Here is a 19,525-nt window from a genome sequence, read left to right as displayed (position 1 = left end):
TTTTAGTTTTCAGGGGTCAACTAGAAATACTTCTATTTTCCCAGAACTGAAGCTAAAGTTCTCCTCCCCCTAATCTTAATGGAACACTATTTCCTGCTCAATTATAATGAAGATTCTATGAACTATGTATTGTATTAGGATAGTCACACAATAAATGAGTACCTTATGCTCAGCATTGCTTCAGTAGGTTACAAATAAATGAACACCAAGATGCCATTCAAGGAAAATGTTACTTTTAAAATACTTGAGGAAAATTTTATGTTCTGTAAGAAGAATGGCAAAATACTTCAGATAAGAATTGTACCCACATTATGGAATGAGGGTGAGATTGATAATATGTAGTATTTTTAAAGAAATAAAAAAAATTTTTAGAAAGAGTATTTCTTTGTAAATGATGCCATGTCCATCCACTCTCGCTGTTTAGACCAATGTGAGGTAACTAAATAATCAGGACCTGGAACCCAGACAGAAATGTAAATGATACATACCTATTTTCATCTGGGGAAAGTGCTACTGCTTCTTAGAGCCGTTTTCTTGACAGAAGTGAAAATGCACATTGGTGCAGTATGAAATAAGTGTCTTCATTATTCATGATAACATGAACATACCATGTCACTGAAATACCAACAAACTGTTCAGTCTTTCAACAGCTTTACTCAAGTGCCTTCTCAAGAAAGTTTCCTTAGTCCACTCATTACTCACTTTGTGTGTAATCCCTTCTATGATGGCCTGTGTCAAAACAAATCAGGATTTTGTTAGCTATTAGTGTTTCATTCTGTGATCAATGTATAATAAATTACACATCTGTGTTTTATGCTGAACTTTGGAGCAACAACTAGCACTCTGATTTCAGGTTATTATATTTTTTTCCTCACTGTTCTTGTGGCTAATTATTCAGGACTCTCAGTGGAGTGAAGGTAAATTTTCTAGTGTCAACTTTGCCTCTGTACAACTTCCTTTTCTTAATGCTATTATGAAAATATATTAAATACTAAGTGGTTAATCAAATTATGTTAAGCAGGTGAAAACAGGTATTTATGACTGAATTGTTACGAATCAGATTTACACATGACAGTTTTCATAAATGAGTGAATCTACATAAAGTTTCCAACTTTATGTGAAACTACATATTGCATGCAATTTGTTATACATCTTAATCCATTGTTCAGTTATGTAATTTTGAAAATAAAAAAAAAAAGAGAATTAGTATTCAAGCTGCTAGTGTGCTTTTTATTGTATGGAAAAAGCCATTTTAATCAAAAATCTACTCGATAAAGAAGTCAGCATCATGAGCAAATGTATTTATCATCTTGTCCATTTAGAGCTAGTTTGTTTGGATTTACAGAAAGGGTCTCTGGCTGCTTATTGCACAAATGTTTTTTAACTAGTAATTTATTTTATTAATTTGGATGCTTGTCACCTGCTGAACTTCAGCTTCTGTAACAATGCTTTATTTATATGATAATTACATTTTTTCTTCCCATACCTTTTCAGGCAGACTTGCTCCTGGTACTGAATTCCTGTGTGATGCCAGCTATAGACTGCTTCAACTTCTTCCCTATAATTCCATTAATCCCTGTATTTTTTTAACCATTTTTTTCCGATCGTCTTATCTCCCTTCTGTAGCAGTCCAACCCTCTCCAGTCCCGTTTCATTGAACTCAGCTTCATGCCCTGCATGAGTGGCTTTCTGTGCCACTCTTTACTAGTGTTGCAATATCTTTTGATTGTCTGTCCTGTTCAGTCAATTGTCAACTTCTTTTTTTCTTTCTTTATTCCATGGGTCTGATTTTCCACCTTCATTTACTTCCAGCCTCCTCTATTATACTTTGCATTATCCATTTCTGGCTCACTGCTCTGGTTTCCTTTACCTAGATGGCCTTGTGGTCTTTCAAAATCACTGTGCAGACTTCTTCCCCCCCCCCCCCCCCCCTTCTTTGCTCTTCAGCTCCTTATCTAGTGATGTTTAGGATTATTCTTTCCTTAAATCTTCATTCTTCTCACAAGTTATTTGCAATTCTCTCTAAGAACCTGCCCTTGGTTAGTAAAATTTGAAACATTTAACTGTTTATTATTTCCCACTATGGCTATATGACTCTGAACATTAATATAAGCCATTAGGTATTACTGTGATTTTATTTTCCCTAATGTTGCTCTCCTCTACTCATTATAAAAGTGCTACGATGATGTGCTTAAGAGTGTTTCAAAAGTGATCAGGCATTCATTAAGACATTTAGCTAAAGAATAGAAGGGAAACATTCAGAGTTTATAGTATTTTCTGCTGTTGAATAGGGTAATAAGGTGCTAGGTCCTCTTCCACCATAGATTCAGTGAATCTTATCATGAATATGAGGACGCAGGGAATGAAAGGGGCAGATACAAGAAAAGCCACTAGTATTTGGATAAAGTTTGAATGATAAATTCTTTAAGAGCCTAAGACGAGTGCTGTACTCTTTACTTGACCAAGGTTCCTTTTGTTTCAGGTTCCTTTTTGGCTTTCTTCTAGGTGACTAGTCTGAGACAATAAAAGTAAAGAGAAGCCACACCACACTGACGAAGTCCCCAGTCTGTGAATGGTTGGAGGTTAGAAGAATGTGTAGAAAAAATATCATATTTGTTTGCCCTGTTCCTATGGTCTTTCCTGGGTACCTGCTTGCATTCATCATAGGAGAGAGAAAACTGGGGTAGAGGTACCTTTGGTCTAACCTAGTATGGTTTCTTTTATGCCCTTGTATTCTCTTTCTCACAGCCTCTAGAAAAAGTGCTGTGAAAGAGAACAAAGTATTTTCTATTTCTCTCCTCAAGCAAAAACAATATTTGAAGGAGGAATTGTGAAGTTTCTTACAGTTCAAGGCTGAATAGACAAAACTGTAAAAGAGTCATTTGACAGAATCTAGAAATAGACTGGGTCTGCAGACACTAAGAGAACTATGGGATTCCTGACACTGACAGAATTAGATTTGTATCTTTTGTTTAATGACTTTGAGCTGCACCCTTGGTTTCTTGTCATGTCTGCATGTGCGTACCTGAAATAATACCTGCCCAGAAGAAGGACATGGTGAATGAACTAATAATGTATGTGGAGAGGGGAGTCATAAGTCCCACACAGACTTCAGAAATTCTAAGTATATGCAGAAACAAGTTTAGACACCTGGGAACTTAAGATCTAAACAAGTTATATTCACACAGTCACAGTGCTAGATACCATTACCAAGAGGACAAGTACCCTCACTGTGGACCCAGAATCATCATCTTAAAACCTTCCTGCAGCATAGCACCTTGGCATGACTTTACAAAGACTTGGAACTTGTCCACAAATTTACATGAGAACACTGCAGAGTAATTGCAAGAAATATAACATTTTGCATAAAGTAAAAATTACACCTCTAAGACAGTACTGGAATATGTGAACGTGATTTTGCTGGGCTTACCGGTCTTGTTTGTCCATGTTGTAATAACAGTGTTGAGCATCACAAAGTACAAAGAGGGGAAGACACAGTACAGTTGTTTTGCAGTAGACATTTAGAGTGCTTGAGGTGATTGGTCCCTGACCAAGGCATTTATAGTCCATAGGCAGGAAATTAAAATTTAAGAAAAAAAGGAAGTAATTTTATGTAACTATATGCAGTTCAAGTTCAGTCTATACATAAATATAAGGACTTGTCAATACACAAATATTATAGTCCTAAAAATACAGCTAAAACAAAGAAACTGCCTCTATCATTGTCACTCTCAGACCAATGTCTTGTTCCGATATAGCAATCTGTATAACTGCTGTATTTATATAACTATATCCAAATAAAGGGCATTATCAATATATTAGACTTGGTAAAAATGTCCAGTTTAGATCCACAAACTCAGCAGCACAGAAGATACGAAGATCTAAGGGGGATTTAAATGCAAAGAGGAAAAATAAGTATTTAGCAACAAGAAATAAACATTTTATTGAAAGAAGCGCTGCATTCCATATAAGCACTCTGACCAAGTTCTGGATCAGATCCACCTTATCACCATTCTTCACTTTCCCTCAATGGCAATAGGAGAGCTCCCAGACTAACTTACTTAGTCCCTTGCAAATTTTTGCAATTTTTAAAATTAAAAATAACTTACGATCTTCACCAGATTGAATGCCCAAGAAAATGGCTCAAGCAAAACACTGTTACACAGGCTCCCAGCATTATAACTGTTTTATGCAATCCCAGCTATCAGGAGGTTGAGGGGTCCTCACTCTTACCGGCTCCAAGCTGGAATGTTCCCAAATGAAATAAAAACAATTAAATGAACAAAAAATATTTTCAGTCTTTGGGACATAAAGGAATGAGCATCTGTTCCTCCTTTGCTAATAAGCTAAGTAACAGTTCCAGTTTTCTGGATTTTATTTGTAAACAATATATGAGGTCTTTGGATAGCAGTAGTATTGTAGAGGTTGACCTCAGGTCTGATACTATACCTTTATTTTTCGTAACTGTTTCTTTTCATGGCTATGTTGTTAATCTCCTGTCCTTAAAAAGAATTGTGTTAGACTATGAACATCTGAGTGAAGAGCAAAAGGGCATAACTCTGTAGCCTGCCCCAGACTGTTTTTGTGAAGGATTCTGTGCAAATGAAAGAAAATGGACTGGAAACAGAAAGAGGCAATGGGATACAGATGCAGTAAACAAAACTGTTATGGCTACAGAAGAGCCAAGCACCTCTGAATTGCAGTAATCTTCAAACCTATGAGCAGCAGAGATATTAACCTTTCCTGTCAGGACTCATGCTCTGGAGGCAATTCAGAGTAGATCTCATTTTAAAAGAAAGAAATGGTTCTTACCACTAGTGAATCTCTATTTTAAAAAGAGCTCGTGAACAAAAAGCAGTTTACATTTGACTACAAAGATCGTTAGAAGCCCTGGCTGGGTTTTATTCTGTACCGCAGCGACCCATTCCAGACTGTCAGTAAAAACGGAAGTTGGACTTCCTAATTGTAGAATTGGACAACTCATGATTAAGAGTACACAACAAGAATGTAAGGATAAAAGCCATTATGATGCACTGCCGATTTTATCTAAACAAAACTCTACAAGACAACAAAATTTAGATGCATCTCTGTCACTTTCTTGTGTTGCATTTCCCAACTTAACTAGTCACAATGGTAAGGACTAGAATGGGTATAGAGGAAGCAGTTAGATAGAAGACTATAGCCTACATCCTCTCTCTGATGGGAGACAAGAGTGGGTGCTTTAGAAAGAAATGTAATTTGCAGAATGACCCTTCCACTGGTAAACCCTTGACAGTTCTTTGAAATCTTCAGACTGATTTCCTGAACCAAGGTTATGTCTTTGGATTTAGTAATCTTAGGAAATTGTTTTAAATTCGGCCAATTATTTTTTAACCTATTCACATTTTTATATTTACAACATCCCCTGGAAATTAATTCCATAGTTTTATTCTGTTCTCCATGAAAACATACTTAATCTTTTTACCTTAGTCAGAGACATCTAGTCATTTAATTTGATGTTCCCTGGTTCATGTCTTGTGATAAAGACCAAAGAAAAATAACTTTTTCTAGGTCACTCATATGGCAAAGCCAGCTTTAGTTTCCTCTTCCAAACGGTGTTGAATACAGGTGTGAGAAGAAGCTTGCCAGTCTCCATAAGCGGTCCCTCTCAGTCAGTCTCCACACTTCAGATCCTAGCTGGAGAGGGGATGACTGCTGGACCAAATAACTGAGCAATAAAAAAGATCCATCTATGCAAGCAGGGATGTGCCAGCAGCTCAGTTACCAGAGCTAGCTGCAAGAAAAAAAAATGCAACCAAACAAAAAAACCCAAACACCACTAAGAAGGAACAAATAAACTCATAGCAAATTCCTGAACTGGTTCTGAGAGATTCTCCTATGCCCTTCAGCAAGCTCCTCTCCCTGACACTTCTCTCTTCAGGACCTTTTTCTTCTTGGGGTGTTTATTCATGAATCCAGAAGTGTCTCACTCATGGCTCTGTAGTCCCACCCTCAGAGCCAGTTGATATTTCTGAATAGAAGAAATAATTTTCAGGAAAAAAAGAGTCAATGCAAAATACTACTTGGCTAACAAAAGAATGAACAGACTCTTAGTGGCTGGGCTGTAACTTCACATCTAGCTATTCAGCACTTCGCTAATCATCTTGAAAAAGCAAACAAAGAGAATCACTGAACACTGAAAAACAGATTTAATTTACCTTAAAGGTATCAAGATTATTTGTACACTAAACAGTTTAATCTTACTAAAAATGAGAATTAACAAAGAAACTAGGAACGGAGGTATTTTGACCTTGAGTACAGACTAGCGAAACAGATTATCTTGGAACTGCTGAATGCATTCCTTATCTTAGACTTTGGAGATATTGTTCCTGGGGAGCTTGAGAGCAGTACAGGCACAGTGTGTCTGTTCCTTGATGTATTGTATCCAATCACTTTTTATTTCACAGTTCATTATCAAGAAACATTAACTTCTGCAAGAATGAAACTAAGTTTCCATGGAAGCTTGCTTATGCCCCTCATTCCCAAATTCGTGTAAGACTAAGATAATACAGATGAAAAATTACATGCATGATTTTGTAGTCCCTGTATATTTTGGCTGGAGATTTCAAAGAAAAATTGAAATATAAAGAAACAAATCAGATGCATAAAAGCAAAGGGAAGAGTCTACTGGTCTGTCAGAAACTGGTACTATCAGTTAGCTTTTCTGGTTAAATAGATAGGGGTAAATGTAAACAGTTGAGTAAAAAACTTATTTCAGTAAGTAATTCCATTGATTTTAATAAGAATACTTGAGGACATGAGTACTACTATACACAAGAAATTCTGGAATCAGAATATCAGTTGCTAAATACAGCTCTCATATAAGCAAATACCACACTAATTTCCTAAATAAGTTTAGTTTATAGCTTTTACAGATTTAGTATGCCTTCAACATCTGAATACATGATTTTAAAGAGCTCTCTGTGATTAATACAGGACAGAAACTTAGAAGATTTTTTTTCAGTTTGGAGGCCTTATATCAGACTATATAACATTTCTAGGATACATGTAAGAGAGGAAAGATAAGGAAGTAATATCAGATACTGTGTTGGTATCCAAGTAAATTAGCATGAGATAGAGCATCAGAGCCTGACCACTGGTGCCAAGTTTTTAAAAAGCTATCTTTAATTACTAGCATAATACCACTATAAAGTGATGGAGTGGTCCTCACTTTTTTCCCAGTAGAACTACATATATATTTACTCCTAGCCAAAAATAAGGTGAGAATACCTAATATAGGACTGGAGCTCTTCTGTTCAGCCTTATCCTCCATCTGCAAAGCAAACCTGACCTCTAAACATCAAATTGAGTTTTCCTATTTTCAAATTAAAAACCTTAGATAATTTTGCAGCAGTACAAACTCTATACCACTATCATTCAATGGAAATATGAGATACTAGCAGTATTCTTTTATTGACTAAAGTGTATTTAATGATTCTGTCAGAATTCTCTTCAGGACAGTCATTATGGCAACAGACTGGACATTGACAGAGTCTGAAAGTGCATGTCCTCCTTTTAAACTGAGACAGCATGAGACAGAGCAGGTGTTATTTTATGAGTATGTATTCCTTAAATATTTCATGTGATGCGTAACGCATCATACTAGCAATGAAGGAGATACTGCGTTGTCTGCACAGAAGAATATGTAGAATTAAAGCAACCAGTGTGAGCATAATTTCTTTATTGTTTGCAAGACACTGACAAGAACAGCAGCAGCTGATGAACTGGGCCTTCCTTTATCTCCCAGTATACTGGAAGGAGGAGAGTGCAGATTTTGGTTTGAATTCTGTACACAAGCAAGAGATTACATCCAGTGTACAACCACAGCATGACAAGTGGGCATTCATACCACTATAACCTCTGGCACCCCTTCAAAAGCATGTAACAGATACTATAGACAAACATTTGTGGAACTTCTCTCTGTGCTCAGATTATTCATCTCATTCAATAATGCAAATATAACACATTGCACAGAGACCTGCCATGGGGAAGTGGAAACATTCCAGGGTTAAACACCTTCTCTTCCAAGAGGGCCCAAGTTAAAATGCTGGATTTGACACCAATTTTCTGTAGGACTTTAGGCTATTCACTTACTTCCTCTGCTCTGACTGTATTATCTGTGAAAGAAGAGAGAATACTGACTCATCTACCTCAAAGGCAAACTAAAGATTAATTAGTTTGTGCTTGTATAGAGATTTTAAAAATGTCAAGACTATACAACTATTGTTAAATAAATGGCAAAGAATCAGATGGACAAGTACAGAGCAGGACTGCAAGAGGTTTATCTTTGTATCTTAGCCACTATCTTTAACGGTATCCAGAAAAGATTTCTTATAGTAGATATAGGTAGGTAGAAGAGAAGTATAGAGCTGTTTCACAGAAGTATTTCTTCAGTAAATGTAAAAGGAAATGAGAGAGCAAGCACAAATTGTACCATTTCTGAGCTTGTAGATTCAGCAGGTCAATATGTTAATGCTCTATCTCATTTGGTTTGTCTTTTATTGAATTAATATCCAAATACTCCAGTATAATACATATGGAAAGGTCCTATCCACCTGAATGAAAAATATCCCTTCCGTGAAGACAAGGGCCACAGGGCTGAATGCAGTTATCACAGTATCATAGAATCATAGAATTGTTAAGGTTGGAAAAGACCCTTAAGATCATCGAGTCCGAGGGCCTTCACCTTTCTAATCTTCTCCCTGCATATCCTCACAACATCCTTGTAATCCCCCTGAGTCACCTGTCCCTTCTTCCAAAGGCAGTAAGCTCTCCTTTTTTTCTTGAGTTCTAGCCAAAGCTCTCTGTTCAGCCAGGCAGGTCTTCTCCCCCGCCTGCTTGACTTGTGGCACATGGGGACGGGCTGCTCCTGAGCCTTTGAGACTTCCTCCTTGAATAATGTCCAGACTTCCTGGACTCCTTTGCCCTTCAGGACTGCCTCCCAAGGGACTCTGTCAACCAGACTCCTAAACAGTCTAAAAAACTTCTAAAGTTCAGGGTAGCGGTCTTGCTGACCCCCTTCCTTACCTCTCCTAGAATTGAAAACTCTATCATGTCATGGTCGCTGAGCCCAAGACAACCTCCGACCACCACATTGCCCACCAGGCCTTCTCTGTTCGTAAACAGCAGGTCCAGCGGGGCACCTGCCCTGGTTGGCTCGCTTACCGGCTGCGTCAGGAAGTTATCTCCCACACACTCCAGGAACCTCCGAGACTGCTTTCTCTCTGCTGTGTTGTATTTCCAGCAGATATCTGGTAAGTTGAAGTCTCCCACAAGAACAAGGGCTAGGGATTATGAGACTTCAGCCAACCGCTTGTAGAATACTTCATCTGTTTCCTCGTCCTGGTTGGGTGGTCTATAACAGACTCCCACCAGGACGTCTGCGTTGTTAGCCTTCCCCCTGGTCTTAACCCATAAGCACTCAACCTTATCATTACTGTCGTTGAGTTCTAGACAGTCAAAACAATCCTTAACATACAGGGCTACCCCACCACCTCTCCTTCCTAGCCTGTCCCCTCTAAAGAGCTTGTAGCCATCCATTGCAGCACTCCAGTTATGAGAGTCATTCCACCATGTTTCCATGATGGTGACCACATCATATTTTCCCTGCCGCACAGGAAAATCTGCCGCACAGTTAATCTGCTTCCATTCTACTTCTTTATACAATGCTGAATATCACCATTGTAAGCCCTGAATTTCACAGAGAAGACTGCAGAAATCAATGTCCCATGAGGAAAGTTTGAATATGTGATGTATTTTTCTTAGAGTAGAGAGATTACTTAGAATCAGTGTAGGAAGATCCAGCTCTCCACCCCTCTGCCATCACAAGTACTGCACAAAATGCTCTAAATTTCCTCATTCTCTCTTGTAAAAATTCTTGTTTCCCATTCAGTTTACCACACCACCAGCAGTCATGCTGTTCTATTTTTTCACTTCCCACTGTCCATATTTACAGACATCAGATAATTTACATTTGCTGGTACAGAATCACTAGTCATTTCAAATCTGCTCTTTTCTGCCAGTGCCAATTGCCCATTTCTTAATACTCTGGTACTTAGAAATACAAAAATCATTGTATTGGGGCTCTCAAATCATTTCATCCATCATCAGTAAGTAGGATGATACAAACCAGCTGGAGACAAATGGATCTTACTTTTATAGTATTTATCTCTTTTTAAAAGTGCAAGCACATTTGCCCAAGACTAAACATTACCATGCAAAGTTGCAACACTACACAGATATTTTAGAGAAAAACAGGAAAGGTGAAACTGGATTCAGAAACTCACGATACTATAAAAGTTACATTTGGAGTGTTACTTGTAGGATTTTATTCGAGGAAGGGAATGAAAGCATTGTGAAAGAAAAGTTCTTCAAAAACAAAAATCAAATAATACTTTTCTCTTTACAGTTGGTTCTGCAGAACTATAACCTCTGTACCAGTATGATGAATTATGGGCTGAATTATGTGGAAGAGGGACTTCAGAGGGGCACCATCTCTTTCATATAGAATCATAGAATAGTTAAGGTCATGTCCTCAAGCACCACGTCCACCCATCTTTTAAATACCTCCAGGGATGGAGACTCAACCACTTCCCTGGGCAGCCTGTTCCAGTGCCTCACTACCCTTGCGGTGAAGACGTTTTTCCTAATGTCTAACCTAAACCTCCCCTGGTGCAGCTTGAGGCCGTTTCCTCTTGTCCTATCACTTGTTACTAGGGAGAAGAGACCGACCCCACCTTGCTACAACCTCCTTTCAAGGTAGTTGTAGAGAGCAAGAAGGTCTCCCCACAGCCTCCTCTTCTCCAGACTAAACAACCCCAGCTCCCTCAGCCGCTCCTCATAAGACTTGTGCTCTAGACCCTTCACCAACTTCGTTGCCCTTCTTTGGACATGCTCCAGCACCTCGATGTCCTTCTTGTAGTGAGGGGCCCAAAACTGAACACAGTACTCGAGGTGTGGCCTCACCAGTGCCCAGTACAGGGGGACGATCACTTCCCTGGTCCTGCTGGCCACGCTATTCCTGATAGAAGCCAGGATGCCATTGGCCTTCTTGGCCACCTGAGCACACTGCTGGCTCATGTTCAGGCAGCTGTCAACCAACACCCCCAGGTCCTTTCCTGCCAGGCAGCTCTCCAGCCACTCCTCCCCAAGCCTGTAGCATTGCATGGGGTTGTTGTGACCCAAGTGCAGGACCCGGCACTGAGCCTTGTTGAATCTCATACAGCTGGCCCTAGCCCAACGATCCAGCCTGTCCAGATCCCTCTGTAGGGCCTTCCTACCCTCCAGCAGTTCTACACTTCCACCCAGCTTGGTGTCATATATATAAGATACATCATATATATAAGATATATCATCACATAAGGCAGACAAAGGTCTTGCGTTTCAGAGTTTTCTGTACATAAACATACCCCTACACACAAACAAAGCCCATCTGTAGATTTACAGTTAAGCAGACAATTCCCACGAGAGGGAACTTACAAGATAAACTTATTTTTGTTAAACATTCAATCTACCATTCATTATAAACTCACACAGCTTTTGCAGACTGATATTCAAGTTCTCAGTATCTACAGGTTTTCAAAGTTAAATCCTCACCAAGGACAAAAATCAACAGCAACACATCTAAGACTGGCAGGAGAGCTGAATGATAGCATAGCAAAAGTGTGGAAGTAATCACTCTGCAGAGTAGAGCAGAGTGCATTACACACTCTCACAAATGCACCAGATTTCACACAGCCATCACTCTAAACACTGCACCCACTGATACTCACCTCATGATTATCTTCTCAGGTTATATTCCTCCTGAGCATCCTGAATATTTGATTTATTTGCACTATTAATTTATCCACCCATCTGTGATCTCTTAACTATTTAATTGATTGCCTTTAATTGATCTAGCCATCTGTGATATCTTAGTCATTTAATTGATTGTTTTTATTGACCTAAACATCTTACAGCTTTGTTGCCACCTAGCTGGATCAAAGGTCACTAGTTGCTATCATTTATGCACCTTAATTCTTAGTACACATCTATGCGCTCTCACCTCTCTTCTGAGGGAGAAGGGGCAGAGGAGGAAAACAAACACCTGAAGTCTCATCTTGCTCTGACCTGTCATGGCCAGGTGCTGGTTGGCACAGGCCCCACTGATTTCAGTGCCACTTTTCCTAGCTAGTTGGACATCAGGGCACTCATTTTCTTCCTGGAATACAGGCTTTATTCAAACAAAACATGAACAACAAAATAAAATTAAAATAAAAGAATTATGCATAACAACAAGATTTGCAGCATGCCAGCAGGGTTGTAAATCTCTTGTTTATCCAGATCTGCAGTGCAAGTGAATTCCATATCAGAAGATCTTTGTCCCAGCAGTCAAGTACTACTGACAAGCAAAGCGTCGTTACTGATTTTAGCTCTCACACAACAGAAGCACCACTACCAATAAGGAGTGGGATAATGGTATTCTGAATCATGGATGGCATAAAGGGTATCCTTTTAACTTAATAAGCATTTGGGCACAGAATGAAAGGCATAGAAGATTATACCTGATATAGCAAATTATATGTAAAAGTGTAATTTTATGTAAAATTATGTAAAATATATGTAAATTATATGAGAACCTCATTCTGGCTAGGACACTTCAATCTAATCTATAAAAAGTGGCAGCTCTGGTGAAGGCAGACAAGGAATTTGTAGGACTTGATGGTTTCCTTTAATAAGAAAGTATTTGATGTACTTTGCACAGTATCCTGGACATCTCTGTATATTGCCCAATTACAGCAGTTCCTAATCCAGCAGTTAATAAAGTAATAGAGAAGACATGGCATTAGGCATTAACAATCTTTTACCCACTCTGCTCAGTGCTTGGAGCCCCAATCTGGAGGGCCTCCAGGTAAACAAATAGAGCAAGGAGACAAGCAATGCAGAAAACAAGGAGAGGAGAAGTAGAAATAGGTTCACAGAGATGGAAAGTAATCCCCAAAGAGGAAAGCAAGAACACAGGAGGGAAGGTAAAGAAGTGGGTGCAGACTTAAGGCTAAGGTGAGTCAGTAAAATCAGAGTGGAGAACTCAAAAGCAAGGAAAATTGGAAAGATAAATAACAGAAAATTTATAATGAGAATAGCAAAGATAGAGCAGACCACAACACACGTGAGGATTATTATCTTGCATCTGACTCTTGATTCACAAATTCTGTAACACAACTCTGACACTGACCACCACTGAAAACTTGACTGGAAGGAGAAAAGCTAGAGGAGAGAAAAACGAGTTTTTAGCTTCCTAGATGCTAGCTGTGCCTGCAAACTCTGTATCTCAGGTAAGTCTCTTCTGTTTTCACATTTGTCCTCTTCATGTGCCATTACTGTCCTGGCCTTGCAGGTAACCTGCATTCCACAGACTAACCACATATTGTTTGACAAAATAAATCTTCCTTTAACTCCAATTTTTTTTGTGTGTGTCAGTATTTTCTAACTAGAAAATCTGCAACTAAAACTTTCTAATCTACCTGTTTCAGAACATTTGCTTTTCCTGTTTTTCTCTCTGTATTTCTCTTTTTCTCTTTGTTCTGGTGCATAGCCAGACTGAGATATGTTTATCTTGACCACACAAATGTACCACGACCACATGCGTTCAAAGCGTAAAGTGTGCTTTCTGACAGTGCTCTAACAAGTGCATAACAATATACACATTTAAGAACATTAGGTATAACTAATTAAAAATGAGAATTAGATCAAAAAACCTCTAAGAAAATGAGATACTTCCTACTCCACAGTTTCCTCTGTAGTAAGATAGAAGAAAAGCTACCTGATCAGCGTTCAATACTAGTCATATCATGTCATATATTTTCTCCACCAGAAAATAACAAAATTCAACACAGAGGTAAGAGCCAATTAAGAAAAAAAAAAATCCATTCCATAGATAAAACAGAGATGTGTCTATGCTTTCCATCCTGGATCTGTGCAGTCATAAACTGCATAAGCTGTAGAATATACCTGCTTCAGTGTATATTTCATCCTTTACAGTAATAAGCTCTGTTACAACTCCTTTCTGTCCTAGCAGCTCTGTCCTTCTGCATGGGACTCCATTTCCGATTTGGCTGTCAAGTGTCATGGGGCATTGCTGCAAAGGCATGTGGGATAGATGGTGGCAGATAGGACAACATGTCCAACATTGCTCAAGAGGTTTACTTTAGTTTTTTTCTAAAAGCATGAACCAAACCAGTCAGTTTCTTCACAAGTCTACTGGAGGTAAATCTCCCTGCAAGCACCTGGCTGCCACAGCTGCCCTGAAAATTCCCCATACTACTGGTGGTATAGCTTCTTTGCTACATGTCCTGCACTGTAGTACTTCATGAGATCTGCTCTTGCCAAAGGTATACTGAGCTGTTGAGCAACAAACTGCTCCCCAAGTTCCTAGTGTGAATGATCCCACAGTGCTTCAAGACCTACCTGTGCATCCAAGCTTGGCCATGATGGGCCTGCCACCAAGGCTTACTTGGAGGGGGCCTTCAAGGATACCAGCCTGTGCACCATCGCTACCAAGAAAGTGACCATTATGACCAAGAACATCTGTCTGACTTGCCTTATCCAAGGGGAAAGGATTTCAAAAGCTACAGTGCAGTTTCCTAATGACTGGAAAAGTACACTACAGCTAGATTCATAGAATCATAGAATCATAGAATTGTTAAGGTTGGAAAGGACCTTTGAGATCATCGAGTCCAACTGTCATCCTAACTGCCTGGTCCACCTCTAAATAATGTCCTTAAGCACCACATCCACATGTTTTTTGAATACTTCCAGGGACTGTGATTGCACCACTTCCCTGGGCAGTCTGTTCCAATGTCTAACCACTCTCTCCGTGAAAAAATTTTTCCTAATATCCAATCTAAATCTCCCCTGGCACAACTTGAACCCATTTCTTCCTGTCCTATCACTTGTTATGGGAGAAGAGACCAACCCCTACCTCGCTACAACCTCCTTTCAGGTAGTTGTAGAGAGCAAGAAGGTCTCCCCTCAGCCTCCTCTTCCCAAACTAAACAACCCCAGTTCCCTCAGCTGCTCCTCATAAGACTTGCTCTCCAGACCCTTCACCAACTTCGTTGCCCTTCTCTGGACATGCTCCAGCACCTCGATGTCCTTCTTGTAGTGAGGGGCCCAAAACTGAACACAGTATTCAAGGTGCGGCCTCACCAGTGCCCAGTACAGGGGCACTATCACCTCCCTGGTCCTGCTGGCCACGCTATTCCTGATAGAAGCCAGGGTGCCATTGGCCCTCTTGGCCACCTGAGCACACTGCTGGCTCATGTTCAGGCGGCTGTCAACCAACACCCCCAGGTCCTTTTCCACCAGGCAGCTCTCCAGCCACTCTTCCCCAAGCCTGCAGTGTTGCATGGGGTTGTTGTGACCCAAGTGCAGGACCCAGCAGGATGTCCTAAACAAACATAAGAGACCAAGTCCTTCCCCTCTAGCAGGCCCTGAATCTTTTCTCAAGGTTGCCTGGGCTCAGGCTTGATGTAAATTTGGCAGTTTTGAGTTTGGATGTCTATACAAGCTCATACTTACATTCAACAGACAATAGCTTATTATAGCCACTGGTGTTGACAGTTCACTGGTGATGCAATATCTGATACACAGCAGTCCTGGAAGTGACTCCTGGCCAATGTAAAACACATTTTCCTCTGTTAATGATTTGTTAATAAATAATTCTAGTGCCTCTCTCCTGGTAATGTTCACAGAAAAAGAAACCCAAACCAAACTGACAAATATTTATATTTTGCCGTCTGTCTTTCTTGTTTGCTTCACTTTCCCTCAGGCAGAAACAAAATAATTGTTTGAAACATAGCCATTTGTTTACCTCTATTTCACACAGCTTTAGCCACTCAGTTTTCTCACCCACAAATTGTCCTCTGTCACTCAATTTCTAGATTCCATCTCCATTTTAAACATCCTGAAATGTTATTTGGTGGTGAATCAGAGCTCATTACTGTAATTACAAATAGGTGGGTTAATTAATATTGGAGAAAAACACTTTAAGAGCAGGGAAGACATTTAACACAGTCACACTGCTACCAGTCTAGCAATATCTAGTCTGTGCCATATAAAAAGTTACATTTGAAGCAAAGCTTTTGAGGAGGCCAGTAAGTCCTGCAATTGAGAGGTCAAGATTTTCAGGGAAGAATGATCTTGGAGACAGACAGCAAAGTAAACCGCTCTGCAGACAAGCAACCCTCTGCATTCTGCTGTTGTCTTCAGGGACAATTTATCAGACTTATATAAACTTCATCTGTTTTTTCCTTCAGGGAGAAGATCAAGTTTAGTAAGAATTAAATCCTCAACAAAGCTTTAACTTGTCTTTGTTACAAATAAAATTGTGATTCTGTCCTTCATTCTTATTCAGCAGATCTATCTGCTGAGCTCAAATCCATGTCTTCCAAAAGCAATTGTTTTCATTTTATGTGATCAGTCAAATTTCTTGACAAGACTTACATTTCTATAAGGAAACACAAAGATGTATTTAAATATGTTTTTGAGTAAAAATACCTAAACTTGGCTTTTTTTGTAACACTCCAATTTCCAAAGTTATTGCCTAGAAACTGAATGTCAGCTCAGAGATTAATGATACATAAATCACAAAATAAAAATAATAATTTAAAAAAATTCCTCTTTAGAGACATATGATTTAAATTCACCAGCCATCTCAAGCAGAAATTGGATTTCTATTTTCTTTTACTTTACTCCCACTTATTCCATAATGTACATATCCCAGGCAGCTCTGCTATACATCTTCACCCTTTTTTTCTGCCTCTCCTCTTCTCTGCCTGTGTTGTGACTTAGGCTGTCAAGCTCTTAAAGCCACATCCTTTATTAGTCTGTATTTCAAATAATAGTTCCTTCTTTTTCCTGCCCCTTAGGCCTTATAAGACAAAAGCAGGAGTGAATATTACTTTAAAGAAGGAAAATAATTTACATTTGAAACCATGTAGTGGGAGTGTTACGGTGGAAGCCTTGGACTGATTAGATTGTTTCAAAGCTTTTGTGTGACTTTGATTGAATTTGCCCCTGGCACTCCTAGTGGTAATGATACTGTGATTATTTAAGCAGCAAGTAACTTAAGGATAGACTGAGCATGTTAACGTTTAACTTCCTAGCTTTCATCATCTTGCATTTTCCACTTTTTGTATTCAAGAATACTGCAATGTGTATTGTGTGGCATTTACCGCAGCTGTCATTTACTTACTTTTCATGTTTGAATTTTGCTGCATACTTTTGTGGAAACGTGTGTATGTTATTTCCATGTTGGGTATGTCATAGGCATGCCAAAGCACTAAAATGGTACTGGCACTCTTTAGAGTAGACAGGCCTCTGTGCCTCCCCTCCCCAGAAGAAATTACAAGGGAAAGACAGCCATGCCTACTTGTGAGGAAATGGGATAAGGAGAGATCTCACAGTCTCTGGATAAACAGTTGAACAGTCTGCAGGACTTGTCACAGCTTTACAATATGGTGTCTTGTCATTTTACAATGTCACACAAGTCACTCCCAGTAGCAGAATATTTCCCCTCTTCAGACAGCACCTTTCACACTTAGATGTGGCATGTTCTTTGCTCCTTCTGGGGAATCGAGCAGGTGGACAGAATGGCAGGAACCTGTTTCCTCCTTTCCTTTGTGTGAACTGCCCCAGCACAGTGCGTTTGTCCTGCATTCTCTCCTTTTTCCTGTAAGCTCTTATCTCCTTAGTCATCCCAGTTCCCTCACGTTGTTAAGAGACAATAACCTTTTATTTCTGTGATACTACACTGGTTTTATTTCTATTTGCAGCGCTCCTTTTATAACTGTCTTCACTTGCAACCCACACACAGACATCTTCTCTCTTGTATTCAGCATGGTGCAAATAATAATTTCCTGTCACACATTTCTCATTCAAATGTAATTTTTTTTCAGTTTTGAAAAAAAAGTATATAAATATCTTCATTTTTATTTTAAAAATCTAAAGGACAGAGTTATTTTTAAACATGCCTGACAAATAGATTATAATTGGGACTGAGGACAGTTGACATGAATTTTTCTATCACTGAAGAAAAGCATAAGAAATGTAAATAAATAGGTTTTGAGGTCCTAAGAAAAAAGAACTGAGTTTAAACATGACTTTCACACTTGTTTTTTGTACCCCTTGCCTTTAAAACACACAACAAATTTCATTTTTCTGGAGATGTCTTTTAGAGTCTTCTGCTCTTCTTGGTTTCAGAGGGAGGCAGAAGCGCTTGCAGCTTCCCTACAAACAAGACACTAGGTTTTATTTTGGTTTTCTGTTTTGTATTTTATCAAGCATTACAGGAGTTTATGGCAATTTAACTGGATAGAAGATATGCTATCACACTACGAGGACATATAAAGGCCAAAGCAATTTAGTATCAGAGGCTACAGAGACAAGTTGTTAAAGGGCCATGGGACCTGAACTGCATTACAGGAAGAGTACATTTTAAGGAGTATTAGAGCCTGGTAAGGAACTTGGCTTACATTCATCTTCCTAAAATTCAAATTTAAATTTACATTATTGGTTCAGCAGCTCTCTGGCTACAACTTAAATGCCCAAAACAAAGATTAAATTCCTAACAAGGATACTTTGGATTTTAGATTACTCTTTGAAAAACAGAGGATACTGGAAGGTAAAATTGTGAGAATACTCAAGAGTCTTAGGGAACTATTAAGAAAAAGCATAAAATACAAAACCATTTAAATGATGGCCAGAGAAGACCAAGATCTTTTGATGGGAAAATGCCCCTTCCTGACTTTTTACTAACTATATAAAATAAATGACCATATCTTACCCAGGCTATGTACATCGCTAACAGAAAAAAAAAAAAAAATTATAAAATCTTTAAGGATTTTTTAGTGTTAACTTTTTTATGTATCATCATCTGATTTTAACGCCAGAATCCTCTTATGTTTTATCCTGGAACTGACTGTTCCAGAGGTAGGTGCATAATACTCGATATCACAAATTGCTAATAACCATGACAGTCCAGTCTTTTACTCTCCTGTCTCAAAGTTACAGAAGAACCAAAAAGGGCTCTGTTTCCTTTCCATATATATATATATGGGAGGCAGGCATCAAAGCAGCATATATGATATCATACTAAAACAAACCTTAGAGGTGTGGAAAAAATACCCAGATTATTTAATGTGAAACTCACCAAAACACACAAATTTGGAAGTTTCTGTGTGTTAGAAAGAAAGAAGACAGCACTTGATGTTTCAGTGGTAAAGCATTTTCCACAGAGGTTTCATGAGAAATCTTTGTGACTGAACTGTTTTGTAGGATATGTTTAGCAGATACAATTCCAGAATTACAATTCTTCATTTTACATCAACAGCAGCTGATTATATGTCATTAGCTTTAATTATAGAGGAGAAGATTTTCTTGCTTTCAGGATTGGTGATACAAAGTCATGAGCACTCTTAACTCCAAAGTGGAACTTCAAGAACATGTT

This window comes from Platalea leucorodia, assembly GCF_965183815.1.
Source record: "Platalea leucorodia genome assembly, chromosome: 4".
Lineage (NCBI taxonomy): Eukaryota > Metazoa > Chordata > Aves > Pelecaniformes > Threskiornithidae > Platalea > Platalea leucorodia.
This window is presented reverse-complemented; position numbering follows the sequence as displayed.